The 24,643-nt window shown below is 43.2% G+C and overlaps 1 protein-coding gene and 1 long non-coding RNA gene across 6 annotated transcripts in view; one reads left to right on the top strand and one right to left on the bottom strand.

Annotated features, from left to right (window-relative positions):
- The window catches only part of RBFOX1 (RNA binding fox-1 homolog 1), a 974,878-nt gene that overhangs the window by 632,235 nt on the left and 318,000 nt on the right, over positions 1 to 24,643 (bottom strand). The gene's annotated exons all lie outside the window — the stretch shown is intronic.
- LOC138645012 (uncharacterized) overlaps positions 1 to 24,643 on the top strand; it is a 93,158-nt gene that overhangs the window by 50,014 nt on the left and 18,501 nt on the right. Inside the window, exon 4 of the long non-coding RNA XR_011314700.1 lies at positions 8,855 to 8,894. This is a non-coding gene — a long non-coding RNA (uncharacterized lncRNA). The remainder of the gene's footprint in view (positions 1 to 8,854; positions 8,895 to 24,643) is intronic.

Here is a 24,643-nt window from a genome sequence, read left to right as displayed (position 1 = left end):
CTTCTCTGTTGTTGTTTTTGCTGAAGAGGACAAGGAAGTGACTTGTCCCTGACCGTGAACATCCACTAACGACGCGCTGCTTTTACTTTTACCAGTTTCACGAGATGAGGCAAAAGAGCTAGAGGCTGAGTCAGCAAGATAAGCCAAAACTTGCTCTTGCTGCTCCGGCTTTAAAAGCGGTTTTCCTAATCCCAGAAAAGGGAGCGTTCGAGGCCTTGTGTAGCCGGACGACGAACCTGGCTCCACAGCTCCAGACTTAGGTGCAATATTTTTTCCCCCACGACCACCTGATGCTCCACCACTACCACTACCCTCATTACCAGCTGACAATGAACGCCCCCGGCCACGACCTCTTCCACTAGACTTCCTCATTGTTTTAAAAACGTAACCAAACTAACGTTATTTGTTGCAGTCACACAACTTACACGGTGAGCTATAACTTCTGTATGATTTAGCTACCCCTTTACAGGTTGGTGAGACCACAGCGAAAATCAGGCCCAATGTTACACACTCTTTTTTTGGTGGCTGCAAATTAGAGAGATGCCCCACACGCAGGACTGTCACTGAAGCACAAATGTTAATATTAATGTCACACTATTATTTTTTTTTTATTTTTATTTTTTTCAGGAACACTTTAGAAACCCCCCAAAAAAAAAAAAATAGATTTTTGCAGGGAGAATTTAGAAAACAAATGTAACAAACTATATGCTTTCTATGGGCCACTGAGTGAGAGATGACGCACACAGGAATCAGGAGTGGCACACAAGCCCAGAGGCCAATATTTTTCTACCAATGATTGATGGAGTTATTTTCTCTGGTAGATTTTGGAACCCAAATCAAGGAAAAAAAATGTAGGCTTTCTATGGACCACAATTGGAGAGAGAGAGAGAGAGAGATGGCACACCCAGGAGTCAAGACTGGCACACAAGCAGAAAGGCCAATATTAATCTCCCACTGTTTTTTTTGGTTGTTTTTTTTTTTTTTTTTTTCAGGGAGACTTTAGAAAAAAAAATAATAAAAAAAATATGATTTTATCAGGAAGAATTTAGAAACCAAATAAAATAAAATGATTTTTTCAGGGAGAATTTAGAAAACAAATAAAACCAAAAATAGGCGTTCTATGGCCCACTGACTGAGAGATGACGCACCCAGGAGTCAAGACTGGCACACAAGCAGAAAGGCCAATATTAATCTCCCACTGTTTTTTTTGGTTGTTTTTTTTTTTTTTTTTTCAGGGAGACTTTAGAAAAAAAAATAATAAAAAAAATATGATTTTATCAGGAAGAATTTAGAAACCAAATAAAATAAAATGATTTTTTCAGGGAGAATTTATAAAACAAATAAAACCAAAAATAGGCGTTCTATGGCCCACTGACTGAGAGATGACGCACCCAGGAGTCAAGACTGGCACACAAGCAGAAAGGCCAATATTAATCTCCCACTGTTTTTTTTTTTTTTTTTCAGGGAGACTTTAGAAAAAAAAATAATAAAAAAAATATGATTTTATCAGGAAGAATTTAGAAACCAAATAAAATAAAATAATTTTTTCAGGGAGAATTTAGAAAACAAATAAAACCAAAAATAGGCGTTCTATGGCCCACTGACTGAGAGATGACGCACACAGGAGTCAGGAGTGGCACACAAACCCAGAGGCCAATATTTTTCTACCAATGATTGATGTAGTTATTTTCTCTGGTAGATTTTAGAACCCAAATCAAGGAAAAAAAATATAGGCTTTCTATGGACCACAATTGGAGAGAGAGAGAGAGAGAGAGAGAGAGAGAGAGAGAGAGAGAGAGATGGCACACCCAGGAGTCAAGACTGGCACACAAGCAGAAAGGCCAATATTAATCTCCCACTGTTTTTTTGGTTGTTTTTTTTTTTTTTTTTTTTCAGGGAGACTTTAGAAATAAAAATAATAAAAAAAATATGATTTTATCAGGAAGAATTTAGAAACCAAATAAAATAAAATGATTTTTTCAGGGAGAATTTAGAAAACAAATAAAACCAAAAATATGCGTTCTATGGCCCACTGACTGAGAGAGAGAGAGAGATGGAACGCTTAGTACTGGCACACAAGCCCAAAGGGCAATATTAATCTCCCTTTTTTTTTCCAGGGAGAATTTCTGAAACCCAAAAAAAAAATAAAATAGGCTTTCTATGGCCCACTATTTGTGAGAGAGATGGGACGCTCAGGACTGGCACAGATGGCACGCTCAGGACTGGCACAGAAGCCCAGAGGCCAATATTAATCTCCCTTTTTTTCTGGGAGAATTTATAAAACCAAAAAAATATTTAAATAGGCTTTCTATGGCCCACTATTTGTGAGAGAGATGGCACGCTCAGGACTGGCACAGATGGCACGCTCACAACTGGCACACAAGCCCAGAGGCCAATATTAATCTCCCTTTTTTCAGGGAAAATTTATAAAACCAAAAAAAAAATTAAATAGGCTTTCTATGGCCCACTATTTGTGAGAGAGATGGGACGCTCAGGACTGGCACAGATGGCACGCTCAGGACTGGCACAGAAGCCCAGAGGCCAATATTAATCTCCCTTTTTTTCAGGGAGAATTTATAAAACCCAAAAAAAAATAAAATAGGCTTTCTATGGCCCACTATTTGTGAGAGAGATGGCACACTCAGGACTGGCACACAAGCCCAAAGGCCAATATTAATCTCCCACTGTATTTTTATCAGGGAGAATTTATACACCCCACAAAAAAAAATACAGAAAAATGAAAAGGCTTTCTATGGCCCACTATGTGAGAGAGATGGCACACACAGGGATGGCACTCTAGCAGAAATGCCAAATTGCCAATCTTAATCTCCCACCAAAAAAAAAAAAAAAAAAAAAACAGGGAATGTCCTACAATTACTATCTCCCTGCCTGCAGTAATCTCAGCCAGGTATGGCAGGCAGCTACTATCTCCCTGCCTGCAGTAATCTCAGCCAGGTATGGCAGGCAGCAATAAGGAGTGGACTGATGCACAAATGAAATAAAAAGTGTGGACAAACAAAAAAGATAGCTGTGCAGAAAGGAAGGAACAAGAGGATTTGTGCTTTGAAAAAAGCAGTTGGTTTGCACAGCGGCGTACACACAGCAATGCAGCTATCAGGGAGCCTTCTAGGGCAGCCCAATGAGCTACAGCGCTGAGGGGAAAAAAAAAAAAAAAAAAAATTCCACTGTCCCTGCACACCGAGGGTGGTGTTGGACAGTGCAAATCGCTGCAGCACAAGCGGTTTTGTGGTTAATGGACCCTGCCTAACGCTATCCCTGCTTCTGACAAAGCGGCAGCAACCTCTCCCTAAGCTCAGATCAGCAGCAGTAAGATGGCGGTCGGCGGGAACGCCTCTTTATAGCCCCTGTGACGTCGCAGACAGCAAGCCAATCACTGCAATGCCCTTCTCTAAGATGGTGGGGACCAGGACCTATGTCATCACGCTGCCCACACTCTGCGTTTACCTTCATTGGCTGAGAAATGGCGCTTTTCGCGTCATTGAAACGCGACTTTGGCGCGAAAGTCGCGTACCGCATGGCCGACCCCGCACAGGGGTCGGATCGGGTTTCATGAAACCCCGACTTAGCCAAAAGTCGGCGACTTTTGAAAATGTTCGACCCGTTTCGCTCAACCCTAGCTATCACTACATTTTGCAAAGCCATGCCATACCTAGTGGACAGGGCTTGATGGGAGCCAATTTCATCCTACAACAGGACAATGAGGCAAAGCACACCTCCAAATTATGCAAGAACTATTTAGGGAAGAAGCAGGCAGCTGGTATTCTATCTGTAATGGAGTGGCCAGCATAGTCACCAGATCTCAGCCCCATTGAGCTGTTGTGGGAGCAGCTTGACCGTATGGTACGCAAAAAGTGCCCATCAAGCCAAACCAACTTGTGGGAGGGGCTTCTGGAAGCATGGGGTGAAATTTCTCCAGATTACCTCAGCAAATTAATTGCTAGAATACCAAAGGTCTGCAATGCTGTAACTGCTGCATAGGGAGCATTCTTTGACGAAAGCAAAGTTTGAAGAAGAAAATTATTATTTCAAATAAAAATCTTTTTTTCAAACCTTGTCAATGTCTGGACTAGATTTTTAATTAATTTGGTAACTCATTTGATTAATAAAAGTTTGAGTTTTCATGGAAAACACAAAATTGTCTGGGTGACTCTAAACTTTTGTACTGTATTTGCAGAGCATCACTTCCCTACCTGTGCATGTATCTGCAGAGCATCACCTCCCTATCTGTGCATGTATCTGCAGAGCATCACTTCCCTACCTATGCGTGTATCTGCAGAGCATCAGTTACCTACCTGTGCATGTACAGGCTGTAGCTATTAAATTTAAGGGTTAAATCATGGAAAAAAATTGTCATGGGCTCCCGCGCAATTCTCTCCGTGAGAGTGGTAAAGCCAGTGACTGAGGGCAGATATTAATAGCCTAGAGAGGGTCCACTGTTATTGGCCCCCCCAGCTAAAAACATCTGCCCCCAGCCACCCCAGTAAAGGCACATCTGGAAGATGCGCCTATTCGGGCACTTGGCCACTCTCTTCCCACTCCCGTGTAGCGGTGGGATATGGGGTAATGAAGGGTTAATGTCACCTTGCTATTGTAAGGTGACATTAAGCCAGATTAATAATAGAGAGGCGTCAATTACGACACCTATCCATTATTAATCCAATAGCATGAAATAGTTAAAAAAAACACACACACAATATTGCAAAGTATTTTAATGAAATAAACACACAGGTTGTTGTAATATTTTATTGCACTCTCAATCCACCTGAAGACCTTCGACCTGTAACAAATTAAAAATAATAAACCAACAATATCTCATACCTTCCGTAGATATGTCCCACGATGTAAATCCATCTGAAGGGGTTAAATTATTTTATAGGCAGGAGCTCTGCTATAATGCAGCTGTGCTTGTGCCTGTAAAACCCCAGCGAATGAATGGAAAGTAGATCAGTGACCTGTAGTAACCTTCATTCATGGTGATGCGCCCTCTGCTGGATGTCCTCATATGAACTTGAGCCTGGGAACTTTTCTGAATATTTTCCCACTCTTGAGGTCATATGAGGACATCCAGCAGAGGGCGCATCACCGTGAATGAAGGTAACTACAGGTCATTGACCTACTTTCCATTCATTCGCTGGGGTTTTACAGCCACGAGCACAGCTGCATTAGCAGAGCTCCTGGGTGTAAAATTATTTAACCCCTTCAGATGGATTAACAGCGTGGGACGTGACAGATCATCGGAAGGTATGGGATATTGTTGTTTTTTTATTTTTCCTTTGTTACAGAGCGAGGGTCTTCAAGTGGATTAAGAGTCTAATAAAATATTACAACAACCTGTGTCTTTATTTCATTAATAGACTTTGTAATAATGTGTGTGTGTTTTTTAACCATTTCATACAATTGGATTAATAATGGATAGGTGTCATAATTGACGCCTCTCCATTATTAATCTGGCTTAATGTCACCTTACAATAGCAAGGTGACATTAACCCTTGATTACCCCATATCCCACCGCTACACGGGAATGGGAAGAGAGTGTTCAAGTGCCAGAATAGGCGCATCTTCCAGATCTGCCTTTTCTGGGGTGGCTGGGGGCAGATGTTTTTAGCCGGGGGGGCAATAACCGTGGACCCTCTCCAGGGTATTAATATCTGTCCTCAGTCACTGGCTTTACCACTCTGGCGGAGAAAATTGCGCGGGAGCCCACGCCAATTTTTTCCGCGATTTAACCCTTAAATTTAATAGCTACAGCGCCCAAATTTTGCACATACACACTACTAACATTAGCAGTGTGGAATATGCAAAAGAAATGGGAATATGACATGGTTTACTGTATGTAAACCATGTCTCATATCATGTCGGGTTTAGGAAGGAGAAATGAAAAGCCGGCAACTGAATTACCGGCTTTTCTGCTATATCGCGCTGAAGTAAATTTATATACATATATATATATATATATATATATATATATATATATATATATATATGTCTCAATGACATATATATATATATATATATATAAAAAAAACGAAACCCGACTTTGGAGCGAAGATCGCCGACCTCTGACCTGATCCCACAGTGGGATCGGTTCGGGTTTCACGAAACCCGACTTTGCCAAAAGTCGGCGACTTTTGAAATTGGCCGATCCGTTTCGCTCAACCCTAGTAGCGACTTTTGTGAGATGAGTTTTGTGTGGCGACATGCATGTAGCAACTTTTTGTGTCGAGTTGCATGTGACAGGTTATAGTAGCAAGTTGCGTGCAGCAAGTTTTGCGCATGGCGAGATTTATGCGTGGCGAGTTTTATGTGTGGTGCGTTTTGAGTATGTGCAAGTTTTGTGTGAGGCAACTTTTGCATGTGTTGCAACTTTTGTGCATGTGGCAATTTTTCCTCGTGTGCAAGTATTGCATGTGGCGAGTTTTCCATGAGGTGAGTTTTGCACGTGTGGCGAGTTTTGCGTGAGCCTAGTTTTGCATGTGGCGAGTTTTGCGCGTGGCGAGTTTTGAGCGGCGACTTTTGTGTTTCGACTTTTATGTGGCGAGGTTGGTGTATGTGTGGCGAAATGTGTGCTGAGGGTAGTATATGTGTTCAAGCACGTGGTAGCGTGTGGCGCATTTTGTGTGGGTGTTCATATCCCCGTGTGTTGTGAGTATCCCATGTTGGGGCCCCAGCTTAGCAACTGTACGGTATATACTCTTTGGCGCCTTCGCTCTCACTCTTTAAGTCCCCCTTGTTCACATCTGGCAGCTGTCAATTTGCCTCCAACACTTTTCCTTTCACTTTTTCCCCATTATGTAGCTAGGGGCAAAATTGTTTGATGAATTGGAACGCGCGGGGTTAAAATTTTGCCTCACAACATAGCCTATGACGCCCTCCGTGTCCAGACGTGTGACTGTGCAAAATTTTGTGGCTGTAGCTATGACGGTGCAGATGCCAATCCCGTACATACACACATACACACACACATTCAGCTTTATATATTAGATTTCCTCCCACTACCATCAAATTATTTGTTGGTACATAGTCAGAGCATCAATATTCTGTGTGTGTGTTTTAAGTTTTTTATATCTTGTTCAGCACTTATTATTATAATGCAAGGAAAAAAGCGTGCTAAATAATAGAATTGGTAACAAACAGATTTGTACTAAAATATGTTTTACTTAACAGTAATGAAATGGGAAGTTAAACTTCACAGCCCAAAGTACACCATGTGCTAATATTTTGGGTATCTGCTAGTGCACTAAAAGCCTATTGGGCTAAAGTCACAAACTCGCCTGATCTTCATCAAGAATAATGAACAATTTTTTCTCCTCTATCTATATGCCATCTGTAGCCAAGCCATATGACATTCGTTTTTATATATCAGCAGTACAAAAACGGTTTTCTTAACTATGTGTATGAATGCATAAAATTCGGATACAATCCAATTTTTTTTGAACACCCAGTGACTTGAGGAGGTTTGACTCTTACAATATATGGAGAAGCCATGTGAAAAAAAAGTCATCTGAATAGCCCAGTTGACTAATTTTAGTCCCAGCGTTGTCTTTTCCGTGGACAACAATCGGTCCGAAAATACAGTCTTGTGAATGTAGCCTTATGAAAAGCAAGGCTTCTAGTGAAGGATTCTGCTGAAGAATATCTCCATCTATTCATCATTCTCCTGTCTAGTGGAAAAATGGATTTTTACAAATCTATATTACACTAGCCATCATGGGCATATTTTATACTATTTTTCAAACATCAACCTGAAAACAATGCCAACATGAAATAAATATTAAATGAAGATTGAACTATTACATATTAATAGCAGAACTGTACCATACACCCCTAGTGAATGCCACGCACTTACAATCCATGAGCATATTAGTATAAAACAAATGGATGGACCGTGTTCTATAAACCAGGAGCTCCCGAGACGAGGCTCGTCGTCATTTACATTAGGGTTGTATCTGACTTTCGGTGTAATCATTACTTTCCCAGTGTACTGAATACGTTAGCAGTATGTAAATAATTAATCGCAATAAAGGATAGTTCTGTTTTTCTTTTACACTGAGAAGTGAAATGGAGGTAAGATACCATTAGTGTTATCTCCTCTAATGGGGCCTTGGATATTTCTATGTCTTGATTTGTTTTATACTTACAAACAAGTCTCAAAATGACTAATAACCCTGACAATATACAGTATGGTAAGCGGTTAACATAATACAAGCTAAGAGGGAGCGGAGTCCTCTTTTGAAATGATACAACACATGCGAGGAGGAGTTTGTTGACCTTTGAGCTGGAGATCCTTCCTCAATAATGTTTGCATGTGTTAATGTTTTCCCGTAATAAACGCATCATCTTTAGAATGAAATGTGCACATTCCAGTTCGCGTCCATCTGATTAGTGTTAAGTGGGGTGAGACTGTAATACCGATTGACAGCCATTATTGCGACGATGCGCTCTGGTTGATTATCCAGACGTGTACCACTGATGATTCCTCTAATGCTCAAATATTTGATTTTTTTATTATTTTATGCACTTATTCAAAAAGGTTCTATCTATTTCCAAAATTGCAATTTGGTGACATGATAGACATTTATGCGTATTCAATCTAGTTATTGTTTATTGGCTTACTGTTAATCCCAAAGAAATACATTATGGAGTAAGGCATCATATTTCCATGACTTGGCAAATGATTGATTGTCCGTTAGCTGAGCATAAGGTTAGTAATCCATAACAAGATCTGTACAATGTAGGTTATTTCTCAGATCGTGGATGGCTAATCTTTCTTAATCTTATTATTAGTTCCACTTTCTCAATTACATACCTAATAAATTCAATCTATGTTTTGCAGGGGAACATGAGGAGGAGATGTCATGCATTGAACGTGGCCTGTAGGTCAATCCTTTTGTTTTTAAATTTGGAATTTATTAGAATTTTCAAGACCTGCGATAAGTATTAGATTAGCATCATTATGAGTTATTTTTGTGCCATGCTTTGTCAAACTCACAACTGTAATGCACCATCTGTTATGTGCCTCTCTATATGCATCTCCCTTTGCTTTCAACTTAGCAAGATGGATCTCAAAGTTTCTTTAAGGCCGGGATCACACATGCGAGAAATACGGCCGAGTCTCACATGTTAACACCCGGCACTGCCGCCTGCACTCGGGAGAGGAGGGTGCGGCTCCATAGCAATACATGGAGCCGGACGCTCCACTCCTGAGTGCAGGCGGCAGTGCCGGGTATTAACATGCGAGTCTCAGACGTATTTCTCGCATGTGTGATCCCAGCCTAACTCTTAAAGTTGGATATACTAATTACTTTCACTTTTTACAGAAATAGATTTTTTTTTACATGTATCTAAAAAAAAATTTTTTTTTCATTGAGAATGTCACATACATCCTCTTCTAAAGAAATAAATAATAAAATTTCACTTCAAATCGCTAAAAAACTACTTAGACTAAAACCACTTTTATCTGAAAAAGATTGCATGAACAGCAATTAGTTTAATTACTATCATTGCCATACAGAAAATATAATTTAAGGAGGTATAGTATACACAGTATTACCATACGTGGCTCCAGTAAAATATAAAGTTTCAACAAAATAATAATACTTAGAGATGGTTATTCGAAGTTCAAATTTGTCAGATTCAACAATTGTTTAAAATATATTCAATTTGCAATAAATTGATTTTCCGCAAATTGCAATATTGCAAAACCTCCAATTGCCTTGTAATATTCAGATGTTTCCTAAGAATTTATACAACCCTTTTAAGCTAATGTCGAAGTGACCTCACCATAGAAAAGGATGGTAACCCAGTAGTAATCAACAGCCCATTTAATAACAAAGACTTTTCATGCTTTTTTATGAAACAATAGTCCAAAAATTATCCCTCTTAGTCATTTGTGACCAGACAGACTACTATCTGCAGAACACTGATGGTGTCACTGTCAGAGTGCCAAACTTCAATATGGTCACTTATAACAGGCAAGTACAATTTCTCTAACTGACACTGATTTCATTTTTTTTCCCATAAAATTATTGTGCTTCCTTGCTACTGATTTTTAGTACATTAAAATGTTGAAAAAATGTGACTGTAATTCAAATGTAGCAGGACAAATTTCCAGCTACGGCTACTTTCACACTAGCGTCGGTATGGGCCCGTCGCAGTGCGTCGGGCCAACATACCGACGCATGCTGTGAAGTAAAAGCACAATGGGGGCAGCGGATGTAGTTTTTCAACGCATCCGCTGCCCCATTGTAAGGTCAGGGGAGGAGGGGGTGGAGTTCCGGGCGCGCATGCGCAATCGGAAATGGCAGACACGACGCTCAAAAAAGTTACATGTAGCATTTTTTTTATGCCAATGGTCCACCAAAACATGACGCATCCGTCGCACGACGGATGCGACGTGTGGCAATCCATCGCAATGCGTCGCTAATTAAAGTCTATGGAGAAAAAACGCATCCTGCGGGCAACTTTGCAGGATGCATTTTTCTCCAAAACGACGCATTGTGACGGAGGCCAAACGACGGTAGTGCGAAAGTAGCCTACACTGTGTCACTGATCATTCGCATTGAGCGTGCTGAGTGTTACACTGCTACTGCTAACAACTCTCTTATCTCTCTCACCCTTATTAATTGAATCTCTGTTTTATTCTCAGATTCCTACACATATAGATGTAATAATAATAATAATAATTTTATATATATAGCCCCAACATATTCCGCAGCGCTTTACAAATTATAGAGGGGATTTGTACAGCACTTTACTGTCTGGAGTATTTCTCCAGTGAGTTAGGGATTTTTCTTCCTATCTCTCTTGCTGAGCTCAGATCTCTAATGTCTTTCCATTATCCTAAAATCACCTTAAAATGGCAGCTGCATTCCCTACCTTTGTTTTTATACATGCTACTGTAGTACCTCCCGATTAGCTGTGCTATACCATGCAATGTGATATCTACAACACATTTTGGGAAAGCTGCATTTTACAGTACCAGCAAAGTCTGCGATTTCAGAAATCTCATGCACACACATTGTTTTGTTTCCTGACAAACATGGAAAACTCCTGCACTTTTGCAAATTGCAGCACGTCAATTCTTTCAGCATTTTTTCACCCATAGGAAACAATGGGAAAGTGCAAAACCGCAGGGAAAAAACGCAGGTATCAAGTTTTGCTGCAAAAACCTAAGGAAGTTAAATCATGCTTTTTGGGGGACTACCAATTTTTATCAACATGCACAAGAGACAACAAAAATGCAGCAATAAAAATGCAGCAAAAACACAGCAAAACCTGTTTTTTGCTAGAAGCTTCTTTACTGTCAAGAGAGCAGGTTTTGCCTGCGGGAAAAAAAAACGCAGCAAAAATGCAATATGTGAACATAACCTTTTGCTAAGCTATGCTTCTAAAAACTAAAGCTTTTTCCTAGTTATGGGGTGAACATCCAGGCACTGTGTAGGGATGTATAGTAAAACATGAACCTATGTGATCATCAAATGACCAGAACAAATTTTTGCCCTTGAGGGATAAATAATGAAGTTTCTTATTGTTTAATGAACTTTCAGAAATATTGTAAATTATGAGGATATATGAAAAAATATTTCAAATATATTTCAAATATTTTCAAAATATTTGAAAAAAAAATGGTTCAAATGTTCATAGAAGAATAGATTAGCTGTATTTACCAAAACTAGAAAACCCCTTTAGGCCATTAACCTAACATTGACCTTTCTTTTACTGCTCCTTATAAGCATACAACCTCATTGCATTCAGTCTAGTCTAGATTTTCAAATGGCGCTCCATTTGTTTATGTTAATTAGCTTGCGTATTGTGCTGTAAGCAAGGGAAGAAAATATTGCCGTATCATACATTTACATGCAGAACTAGATCTCCAGATTTCGATGTGTTAATTGCAAGCAGATAGGATGTGCCATGCAAAATTAACAGTCTTGCAAAGACATCAGAGGTAAACACACAAAACGGGAGCCGCTAGGAGGTCACGAGAGCAAGTCAATTTTGAGAAAGGATAAAAGAACTGTCATGTATATGATTGCTTATGAAAGGGAAGAGGGCAATCCTGCCTTGTTATCATCAGTTAATTAGGCACTACAGTCAGGCCTGCGCACATTTGCCATGGTAATCAAATGTATTATTCAAGGGGCAGACAAAACAAAAGCATTTGCGATTGTGACAAGTCAGAATGCAATCCTCTCATTCATTGGCGCAGCTGAAATATCATCACCTAAGAACAAATAAAAAGAATAAATTGTATTGATGTTTCATGAATCCTTCAAGTCCAAACTACGAACATTTCTCATGGCAGCGTTGAATCACTGAATTCATTCCTCGGACGTGAAAAATAGGGATATAAAAGTCGGGTAGAACAGACGATAATTTCAGGTGACATCCTATATTTTTGTACAGAAAGAATTGTAATGGTGGTCATAAGCTGATATAAAACCCACACATATTAAAGAAGCCCATAAAGACTAACATTTCAAATGGTGATGCATCAGAAATGTGCTTACAATTCAGATATGGGATTTCATTACATGTGAAAATCTGTTAACAGAATTGTTCAGGGATTAAGGGTTAATCTATTCTTAGCTTAACAAGTTATCAACTAGCCAAAGGATTGATAATAGCTTACTGATCACTGGGATTCCAAACTGCTAGGAACCCCAATAATCTGAGGATATCATAGAGATGGGGAAATGGGAAAGGAGAGTCAGCTCACCCAAGCTGCAGCATGGATCATGCTGGTTGCTTCGTACAGACAAGTCTGGAACCGGCTGAGGCAAAACAGGGGAACGAAAATCCAGCCAGGCAGCAGGTATGCATGATAAAATCTACATTTATTATAGAAAAATGAACTAAAAGTGCATGGCAGCTCCAATGTGACTGAGACCTATGCGTTTCAGGTCCTTGAAGAAGGATCCAAGGAGCTGAAACACGCAGGTCTCAGTCACATTGGAACTGCCATGCTCTTTTAGTTCATTTTTCTCTAATAAATTTGGATTTTATTGTACACACCTGGATTTTCGTTCCTCTGCAATGATCTGAGAAGGGGACCATGTGGGACCCATCAAACACGAGCCAGAAATCCTGAGAGGTAAGTGGGTTTTCAGGCCTCCTATCCAGCTGTCACAGACTGCTGACCTGGCCGATGGATCAGAGTCCTGCAAATCGATTCTCCAATCTCTGTTAGTTATGCATAATGATAAGTTCCAACTGGACATTTCAGAGCTCTATTCTCAGTATCGTTGGGGGAAGGAATCACAAAATTATCACCTAAATTACTAAGATAGAACTAACTTTAAACGTTTGTTTTTAAGGACAAAAACTAATCTCCTAAATTACATAGTTTACATTTTTGCAATTGACATGAACGTGTCTGTTAGGGCTCGAGTTCCCGCTTCTGCACTGGGGGAATCTCGAGCCACTTCCGCTGCGGTCTCCCATTCTTGTCCAGCCGCAGTGGAGCCTGCTCAGCAAGGACGTCGGTCCCAGCGTCTTGCTCATTCTCACTCTGTTCAGAGAGTTAGTGCTGCTTCTCCAGTCTCTGCCATTAAAGTCAGTACTGGTCAGCAGCGAGCGGACTTCTCTGGGACTAAGTCCTTGTCTGCATGTACTGAGCATGCCCAGCGTAAGGTCTCCCGTTGGAGATCGAGGGTCATGTGCTCAGGCTCTGCAGCACATTCCATTGGTCCTCTTGGCAGGTCCTAGAAGGGCAAAAGTGCTGTGGCCACTTCCTGTGCTGCTCCTATATAAACTGCGCATGACCGCACGGCCATGCGCTAGTATTGTCTAACAATTGTTGATGTGTGTATGTTGTGAGTGCAAGTCGTCCTTTGAATCCCCTTCCCTATTGAATGTCTGTTCGCGGAAGGTGTATGGCTGCTACCTAGCGCCCGACTTAGCCTACAGCACTAGACACACATCTCAGCGTCCTGTAGCTGTGCCTGCCAGTACGGCGCCGTGCGCCTGCCTTGCGCTTTCCATACCCGAGTCTGGGTGGTTAGTGGCGTCCGTTAGTGCGGCATCGCTCGCACTCTTGTGCACTTATACTTCCTAAAGTTCTCTACACACCCAGTTGCGGTGTTACGCCAGCAAGGGTCTAATCGGGCTCCAATCCCTTCTGGGGTTAAGTCCGCTGACCACTTGCTCGCGCACTAGTGCGGTACTGCGGTCCTGTGGATTAACAGGATCGCTTTCTTCACGCTGGGTGAGGTTTAACCCACGCGTGTATCCTTTAGTGTACCGCCATATTGTCCGTCTTGCTAGCTGCAGGGTCTTTTACCTGCACGGTGGACCTCGGACTGCGAACGCACCTAGTTTCGTACCATCTATACATGGTGCGTTCCGCCAGTCCTTAACATAATACTAGCGCCAAGGTCTGGCTAGTATGGCGGACATTCAGCAATCTTTGCGGTATATCCAGCAGTTGGAGGGTAGGTTGAAGGTTCTCGAGAACTCAACCTCAGCTGTGGATGTTACCGCAGTTGCTGTAAAGGCTGCTGGCGTGGCGGCAGCAACCTTGTCCACTGCCACCCCTGTTCCGACATTATCCCGCCTCCCGTTGCCAGAAAAATTTTCTGGAGATTGCAAAACTTGTAGGGGATTCGTGAGTCAGTGCTCTATCCACCTCGAGCTCCTGGCTGCACGTTTTCCTACAGAGCGGGCTAAGGTGGGATTTATTGTCTCGCTGTTGTCGGACAGGGCGTTGGAGTGGGCTACGCCGCTGTGGGAGCGTGATGATCATGTGGTGCAGAGTGCTCCGTTGTTTCTGGGCACGCTGAAAAAGGTCTTTCTAGGACCTCAACTCACCCATGATACAGCGCTCCAACTACTGGCATTAACTCAGGGTGAGTCCTTGGTCAGCCATTTTTCCGTCCGATTCCGTACGTTAGCTTCCGAGCTGGAGTGGTCGGATAAAGCCCTTATCCCCATATTCTGGAGGGGCCTGGCTGACCATGTTAAGGACGCTCTGGCCACTAGGGAGATTCCTGCCACACTGGAGGAGTTAATATCTATTTCTACTCGTATAGACCTCCGTTTTAACGAGCGGAGGTTGGAGCGAGCCCAGTGTAGGCAGAGGTTTCGGCTGGCTCCTACCTTCGCCAAACCTTTGAAATCTCCAGTCCAGACATCTGAGTCACATGAGACCTTGGAGGTGACACGAGCGGGATCCAAGTCTCAGTCCGCTCGTGCACATAAGGTTCGTCATGTTCGCCAGCAGTCAGGACGTCTTGCCTCCAAGAGTCCTCAGCGGTCGGGGAAACGTCAGCGTCTAGTGGCAGTTGGAGGAGGTACACTAGACACGGCGACGTTTGCCTCAAAGTTGTCCTTCAAGGGGACAATTACCATAGGCCCATCCACTCTCACGGTCGAGCTATGCTTGGACTCTGGGGCAGAGGGTAACTTTATGTCCTCCGCCTTTGCCCAGCGTCACGCAATACCCTTGGTGATGCTCGCCCAGCCAGTGACCGTTCGAGTGGTAAATGGGTCAACACTACCTTCACAGATTACCCACCAAACCATTCCTTTCACCCTATCTGTGTCTCCATCACATCAGGAGATAATCTCCCTATTAGTCATTCCTGAGGGAATTGATGAGGTCCTGTTGGGGATGCCATGGCTTCGCTACCATTCTCCTCATATTGAGTGGTCCTCTGGGAGAATTTTGGGATGGAGTAAATCCTGTGAGGGTAGATGTCAGAGGGAGTGCGTTCAGGTTGCTTCTACACAGGTACCCGCAGATCTTTCCTCTCTCCCCAAGCACTATTGGTCCCATGCAGACGTGTTCTCCAAAAGAGCTGCGGAGACCCTTCCGCCTCACCGCCCCTATGACTGTCCTATTGACCTCTTGCCTGGTGCTGAGCCTCCCCGGGGTCGAGTCTACCCGTTATCTCTCCCGGAGACGGAGGCAATGTCCCAGTATATTCAGGAGAATCTGGCAAGAGGATTCATTAGGAAGTCAGTGTCACCGGCAGGGGCTGGGTTCTTCTTCGTACAGAAGAAGACTGGAGACTTACGTCCATGCATAGACTACAGGGGTCTTAACGCAATTACCGTTAAGAACAAGTACCCATTACCCCTGATATCTGAGCTCTTTGATAGGCTACGGGGAGCAAAGGTATTTACAAAGTTAGATCTGCGGGGTGCTTACAACCTGATTCGCATCCGTGAGGGGGATGAATGGAAGACGGCTTTTAACACCAGGGATGGGCACTATGAATATCTAGTGATGCCCTTTGGGCTCTGTAATGCCCCAGCCGTTTTCCAAGACTTTGTGAACGACATCTTTCGGGATATGCTCACCACCTCGGTCGTAGTCTATCTGGATGACATTCTCATCTACTCTCCAGATATAGACTCCCATCGGAGAGATGTTCGCAAAGTCTTCGACCTCTTACGGGCAAACTCCCTCTACGCTAAGTTGGAGAAGTGTGTGTTTGAGCAGGAGTCCTTGCCTTTCCTTGGATATATCATTTCTGCCCAGGGTTTGGCTATGGATCCTGCCAAGCTACAGGCTGTAATGGACTGGCAGGAACCCCATTCTCTTAAAGCGGTGCAGCGCTTTATGGGGTTCATTAATTATTATCGCCAGTTCATTCCACACTTCTCAACTTTGGTAGCTCCCTTGGTCGCCCTCACCAAGAAGGGAGCAAATCCCAAGTTGTGGTCAGAGGAGGTCTCCAAGGCCTTTCTCTCGATTAAGTCACACTTCGCTAGCGCTCCCATCCTACATCGCCCCGATGTAGATAAACCATTCATCTTGGAGGTGGATGCCTCATCCGTTGGTGCTGGAGCAGTCCTTTTCCAAAAGGATGCTCAAGGTCGGAAGCATCCTTGCTTCTTCTTCTCCAAGACCTTCACACCAGCGGAGAGGAATTATTCCATCGGGGACAGGGAGTTGCTAGCTATGAAGTTGGCTTTTTCAGAGTGGAGACACCTCTTGGAGGGAGCTCGCTTTCCCTTCCAAGTCTTCACTGACCACAAGAACTTGGTGTATATACAGACGGCCCAGCGGCTGAATTCTCGCCAGGCTAGATGGTCCCTGTTCTTCTCCCGGTTCCATTTTACTCTCCATTTTCTCTCCGGGGAGAAGAACGTTCGTGCCGACGCTCTCTCCCGCTCCATAGTGTCATCTGAGGAGGAGGAGGAGGAGCCTCGGCTTATTGTCCCTTCTGAGAGCCTGAGAACTGTAGCTCCGGTTTCGCTAGAGTCTGTGCCCCCGGGCAAGACTTTCGTGCCAGCTAACTTGCGACCGGAGGTTCTCTCTTGGGCTCACTCCTCCAGAGTGGGGGGGCATTTTGGGACAAAGAGGACATCAGAGCTTTTGGCGAGAACATACTGGTGGCCGCATATGGCCCGAGATGTCAGGGACTACATTCAGGCGTGCGTTTCTTGCGCCCAGAATCGGTCTCCTCGGCAACGGCCTGCTGGGTTGCTTTACCCTCTACCGGTGGCAGACAGGCCCTGGGAGATGGTCGGAATGGACTTTGTGGTGGGTCTACCCAAGTCGCGTGGCTGCTCCATTATTTGGGTTGTCACTGACCATTTCTCTAAGATGGTGCATTTGGTGCCGCTTCCTCGGTTACCCTCAGCACGGGCCTTGGCGGTGTTGTTCGTTAAACACGTTTTCCGTTTGCATGGTATGCCTGATAAAATTGTCAGCGATCGGGGTCCCCAGTTCGCATCTCGGTTTTGGAGAGAGCTCTGCCGTTTACTCAGCATAGAGTTAAACCTCTCCTCTGCTTACCATCCCGAGACGAATGGGTTGGTGGAGAGAACCAACCAGACTCTGGTGACATATTTGCGACATTTCGTCTCTGCTAGGCAGGATGACTGGGCATCTTTGCTACCTTGGGCGGAATTTGCCCTGAACAACGCCGTAGCCGATTCCACTGGTCAAACTCCTTTTCTCCTTAATTACGGCCAGCATCCGCGTGTCCCTGTGCCCATGCCCGTGTCCTCCACCGATTCTAGGGTGGCAGACTGGGCGGTGGAGGCACGTGACATCTGGGACCGCACACAGGATGCTATCCGGGCCTCCAAGGAGAGAATGAGGGTTTCGGCTGATACACACCGGCGCCCCGCTCCGGTCTTTGCTCCCGGCGACTTAGTGTGGCTCTCCGCCCGTAACATCAGGCTGCGAGTTGAGTCCACTAAGTTTGCTCCTCGCTACATTGGCCCGTTTAAAGTTCTGGAACAGGTCAACCCTGTGGTTTACCGTTTGGCCATTCCTCCACGCCTTGGTATCACCGATACCTTTCACGTTTCCCTCTTAAAGCCCGTTCGTTTGTCTCGGTTTTCTGAGTCATCTGCTGGGACATCGGGTTCATCCACGGATGAATTTGAGGTGAATGCTATTGTGGGAAGCAAGGTGGTACGTGGCAAAAAATTTTTTTTGGTGGATTGGAAGGGTCATGGTCCAGAGGATAGAACCTGGGAGCCTGTGGAGCACATTCGGGCTCCGCAGCTCATTGCTGCCTTTGAACGTAGCGAGGCCCAAGGAGGGGGGGGCCCTAGGAGGGGGGGTAATGTTAGGGCTCGAGTTCCCGCTTCTGCACTGGGGGAATCTCGAGCCACTTCCGCTGCGGTCTCCCATTCTTGTCCAGCCGCAGTGGAGCCTGCTCAGCAAGGACGTCGGTCCCAGCGTCTTGCTCATTCTCACTCTGTTCAGAGAGTTAGTGCTGCTTCTCCAGTCTCTGCCATTAAAGTCAGTACTGGTCAGCAGCGAGCGGACTTCTCTGGGACTAAGTCCTTGTCTGCATGTACTGAGCATGCCCAGCGTAAGGTCTCCCGTTGGAGATCGAGGGTCATGTGCTCAGGCTCTGCAGCACATTCCATTGGTCCTCTTGGCAGGTCCTAGAAGGGCAAAAGTGCTGTGGCCACTTCCTGTGCTGCTCCTATATAAACTGCGCATGACCGCACGGCCATGCGCTAGTATTGTCTAACAATTGTTGATGTGTGTATGTTGTGAGTGCAAGTCGTCCTTTGAATCCCCTTCCCTATTGAATGTCTGTTCGCGGAAGGTGTATGGCTGCTACCTAGCGCCCGACTTAGCCTACAGCACTAGACACACATCTCAGCGTCCTGTAGCTGTGCCTGCCAGTACGGCGCCGTGCGCCTGCCTTGCGCTTTCCATACCCGAGTCTGGGTGGTTAGTGGCGTCCGTTAGTGCGGCATCGCTCGCACTCTTGTGCACTTATACTTCCTAAAGTTCTCTACACACCCAGTTGCGGTGTTACGCCAGCAAGGGTCTAATCGGGCTCCAATCCCTTCTGGGGTTAAGTCCGCTGACCACTTGCTCGCGCACTAGTGCGGTACTGCGGTCCTGTGGATTAACAGGATCGCTTTCTTCACGCTGGGTGAGGTTTAACCCACGCGTGTATCCTTTAGTGTACCGCCATATTGTCCGTCTTGCTAGCTGCAGGGTCTTTTACCTGCACGGTGGACCTCGGACTGCGAACGCACCTAGTTTCGTACCATCTATACATGGTGCGTTCCGCCAGTCCTTAACAGTGTCTCCTTTGCAGCCATCTACATTGTGTTCTTCAGACCTACCACTGGCGTATTGTGATTATTGTGATCTGGCCTGTCTTGCATGATGTGAACCAGTCACATGTTCTATAGTCCACTTAGCACTACCTTGTTGACAGGTGTTAGATAATGACATGCCATTTTGGGGTGGTTAAAAGGTCTGTGTGCCAAAACAACTGAGTGGGTTGGGCAAAATGTGAGAAAATGGCTCACATGAAAACTAGGTAAACTCAAAAAATGTACTCTAGCTCCAGGCTGGTTAAAGAATATTTTGGTTGATGCTGTGCTTTTAAAAGAAATCCCTTTTAGGATAGTCTTCCCATAAAGTACAGAAGATGGCAGTTGTAGTGTACCCTGGTGGTAAATGTATGATGGTTTAGATGTTGAATTCAGTACACTTGAGGAACAGGAGACAGCAAGAGAGACCGTGAACCTGTGAGTAAAATGTGATGCAAAGTATTGGTGCACTACCCAATGAAGAAAGGTGAGAATACTAAAAATAGTTAATTATTTTACAAGTCCTTAATTCACAAGTCTGTTTTCAGCGATGGTCCCAAATTTACTATTTGCAATGCATTCACCTTTCTTCATTGAGTAGCACACCGACTCTTTGCGTTATACAGATTCCTATCAAACACGGAATTCATAAATTTGGACCACTGATTAAATCGTAATCCATAAGTAGTTAAGATTAAGCAGTAACAAACTGTGTTCATGGACAACTTTATTTGGAAGAAGCATAAAACAATAGAAATAATACATAAAAAGCAAAGGTTATATAATAGAATCTAACAATACGCTTTATGTCATGTCTTGTAATGACCAAGTATTGCTTTACTGTACAGGTCTCCATTGATCGTAAACATTCTTTTTTTTCTCAAGCAATGTTCTGAAGTTTTCCATTTTCAGGCTAAGCCCTGTACAGCTTTTACCAGGATCGATTCCAAGTAACTAGATCTAAATCCCCAAAGTATAATTACAATAGAAAATGGAATGCCATTTTCATCTAAGTCAATACAGATACACTGGACACTTGATGGGTCATTAGAGTAGTGGTGCAACTTTGTCTGTAGAAGTTCACAAGGCATCTCAGGCGTAACAACATGATCAAGAAAATCATTAGTCATGGTAGGCCAGCTACATGAGGGATATGTGGTAACTGGTAAGGCCATCACTAGTCACAGTGGTGGGGAAGGCTTATCAATCAATCTATCTATCTATTTGTCTATCTATCTATCTATCTATCTATCTATCAATCTATCTATCTATCTATCTATCTATCTATCTATTTCCCTTTATATATTGAGTTGCAAAGGATCTCAATTCATCAATTACCTATCTTATTTATATACTATGATAATTTAATGAATTATTGGGTAACTTAATACACTTACCTGCAGTGCTCTTGATAATACATGGTGACACTAGAACAAGATATGACAAACGACTAATTCAGCTATTATATGAGCAAATTCAAAACTACTACATCCATTATTTATCTCCTTGTTTACGTACTTACGCCTGCTTTTGTGTTTTGTCTTTTTTTCCGATGCCCTATTGTACTGAATGGCTCAGTAGCCTAGTGACTTGACATCATCTCCAATAAATCATGTTGAGAAGCTCATTAAAATTACATAAGATCTCTCACTGTCAAATGTCTGCCATTTTCACAAAAAAAGAATTTATTTCTGTGGTAAAGACCTACCTTTTAGTATTTATCTACTAGAGTGCAGATGTGCAATATGGTATGATACATAATTTTCAAGGGGGAATATTCAGAGTAAAGTTTTTGTCATGTATCACCTCTTTGACCCTCCAACTTCTGAGAAAAACTAGATTTCTTTTTGTATGCCCTTTGTTTACCTGGCTCCACAGATAGTTTGCAAAAATATGATTTACGTTACAGGGGATATGGGGCCCCCTCTTGAATCATTTTATATACAAATATGTCAGAAACCATTGGCGCAATGTTTGCATCATTTGCAGAAATGCACATTTTTTGGCGCAATATAATTGCAAAAAAGGTTAAATACAAAAAATATAGATGCTTTTTGACTTTCATGATTTTTCTGCACCATTTTGAAAAATGTTATAAAAAAAGGCAGAAAATTCCAGGAGACAAAAAAGAAAAGTGACTTAAAAAATGCAAATGATGAATCGGAGACCCATGTGTATATATTTAGCACCACCAGACCTTATGACAATTGTCGGACCTCCACCGATCTAATAGTAAAGATCTATCCTAAAAACAGGTCATCGATGTGTTGTTATCGAACAACCTGTCTAAATACAGCTGACTATACATGTGAGTTTGTCAGCTTTGTCTCCTGATTTTCTCATGCACAAACACTCAGGTTGCTAAACATTCAAGTGTCTCAATGGGAAGAGAGCAGAAAGTCACTATCAGACTCCTCTGACAGTAGTATACCCTGAAACAAAAGGATTGCCCGCTACAATTACAATGGCTCGATACTTCTCTTCTCCCACATCATCTGTCGGGGAAGAGTTATAAGGCCACCATGCACATTAGATTATTATTATTATTATACATTTTTATTGCGCCATTTATTCCATAGCGCTTTACATGTGGAAAACGGGGCAAATATAGACAAATACAATAAACATGAGCAAAAAACAAGGCACTAACATTTACAGAAGGAGCGAGGACCCTGCCTGTGAGGGTTCACAGTCTGCAGATGATGTGATTGCATGTTTGTCTGGCTCTCAACAGACTCTGTTCACATGCTACATTCAGGTTTGACATTTGCTGCTAAACATAAGCACCAGACACTTGTTATTGGCAAACATTTGCTACAGTCTAGGCCAAGGATCCCCAACCTGTAGCTCAGGAGCCCCATGTGGCTCGTGGTCCCATGAATTGTGGCTCACGGCTGTCTGCCAGCTTGGTGCATTAGCTCCAGATTTAGTAAACTGGTTTCAAGAGCACATCTCAAAATAACATAGTAACATAGTTATTAAGGTTGAAGGAAGACTTTAAGTCCATCTAGTTCAACCCATAGCCTAACCTAACATGCCCTAACATGGTGAACTTTGTGCATAGCCCTGCAGAGAAGAGCAGATTTGGGTACACTTTTACTGGTCATGGGGGTTTAGAGATGATTTAAGTATGGTACCCTAGAGACAGGAGCTGGATGTGACTGTGTTGGGAGAAGGCTGAATGTGGTGGGGTGGGGTGGGAACCCCTGGATCTTGGTATACTGCTTTAGGGTGATTTGTGTGGGAAAGCTTTGGTTATCATTATACTCATAATGAGGGCTTTGGTTGCCACTACTGTGAGGGGGGCAGTAGCTGGATGTAGCTCGCAACCCTCTTGCAGAGCTGATTGTGGCTGTCAAGGTCAAAAAGTTTGGGTAGCACTGGTCTAGGCATTCATTTCGCTTTCAAAGTTTTTCTGCCATTTAGGCCAAACACAACTGTAATGTAATGTGAGCCCTACACTCTTTTTCTGATTACTAATCTTTGACCTATACTTGCTAAGTTTTCTTTCATGAGCTTAACCCAGCATTTACTCGTTGCTGCAAACTCACTGATCTGTTGTAATTTTAAAAAACCATGCCTACAGAGGTTGGCCATTTTGGGACATGATTTCTTGTCACTTCCTAATATACAGGCATTACAGATTTTGTGTCCATCTCCTTTGGGCAGCTTGTTACTTCAGCTTTCCTTACAATGGTATTTGATGGAAGAATATGTGACCCGAGCAGTCCATCAGCCGCCCTCAATTTATAAACAGCTTTTTTATTTGTAAGGTTCTATTGTAAGGTTAGGGTCACACGAGCGTATGTTATTTCACCTGAAATAATCGGGCTGATTATGCTAATCACACTCAGATCAAACTCTAAGCACAGTGTCGTCCAATTCTCTCAGATGAGGAGAAGATGGAAAATCTCCATTCTGCCACTTCTCCATTCTCCACTTCTTCCAGTATGTTTTCCACGTACTCTTATCTTTTATGACCAAGTGTGATCTATTAATCACATCCAACTTGGGCATGCTGAGATTTTTTCCTCAGACTGGCCCGGTATAAGGAACAAAATCTGACGTGTACAGCCCCATAGACTAACATTGGTCTAAAGTTTTGTCGGATGGCACCTGGACTGAAAATACGGCCATGTTCACAAACCCTAAAAATTATTAGTAAGTGTCACAAAATCAGGTCCATAGTACATTTGTTAAAAAAAGAGAATGTGAATTTATTTATTATCATTAAAATGCTTCATAAAGTCATGGTCTCTAGTAACAAGTATAGTTTCATTGTAATCATCTACACAGTGTTTCCTCTAAGATGAGCTGTCTGGAAAGGAAAGAGTTAAAACAAAATCTTACTAATGAGATCAATTAACCCAATTACAGATGTACCTGTTTGCATAGTGTAGGATTTTTTTTTAACTCTATCAATTCCACAGCAAACAGATTAGAGGGCATAGTGCTCCTAGATAATTGGTGCTTCTAGATAAATAGTGAATAAATGACCAAAGATGCATTCCCACTGCATGATTTATTGCTATTTTTAGGAATATGTGTTTCACAATAATTATGCAGTGTAAACAAGCTTTGGATCACCCAACAAATGAGCAACACTCTCATTCGTTGGGTGAAATAATCTTTTGGTTTGTGTAAATGGGACCTTCGCTGTCAAGAGTAAAGGCCCCTTCACATTAAGCGACGCTGCAGCGATACCGACAACGATCCGGATCGCTGCAGCGTCGCTGTTTGGTCGCTGGAGAGCTGTCACACAGACCGCTCTCCAGCGACCAACGATGCCGGTAACCAGGGTAAACATCGGGTAACTAAGCGCAGGGCCGCGCTTAGTAACCCGATGTTTACCCTGGTTACCATCCTAAAAGTAAAAAAAAACAAACACTACATACTTACCTACCGCTGTCTGTCCTCCAGCGCTGCGCTCTGCTTCTCTGCTCTCCTCCTGTACTGGCTGGGAGCTGGAAAGCACAGCGGTGACGTCACCGCTCTGCTTTCCGGCTCACAGCCAGTACAGGAGGAGTGCAGAGCACAGCGCTGGAGGACAGACAGCGTTAGGTAAGTATCTAGTGTTTGTTTTTTTTTACTTTTA

The sequence above is a fragment of the Ranitomeya imitator genome, chromosome 7 (assembly GCF_032444005.1).
Source record: "Ranitomeya imitator isolate aRanImi1 chromosome 7, aRanImi1.pri, whole genome shotgun sequence".
NCBI classification, from domain to species: Eukaryota; Metazoa; Chordata; class Amphibia; order Anura; family Dendrobatidae; genus Ranitomeya; species Ranitomeya imitator.
Note: the sequence above shows the minus strand (reverse complement) of the source record. Positions and strands in the feature narration are given on the sequence as shown.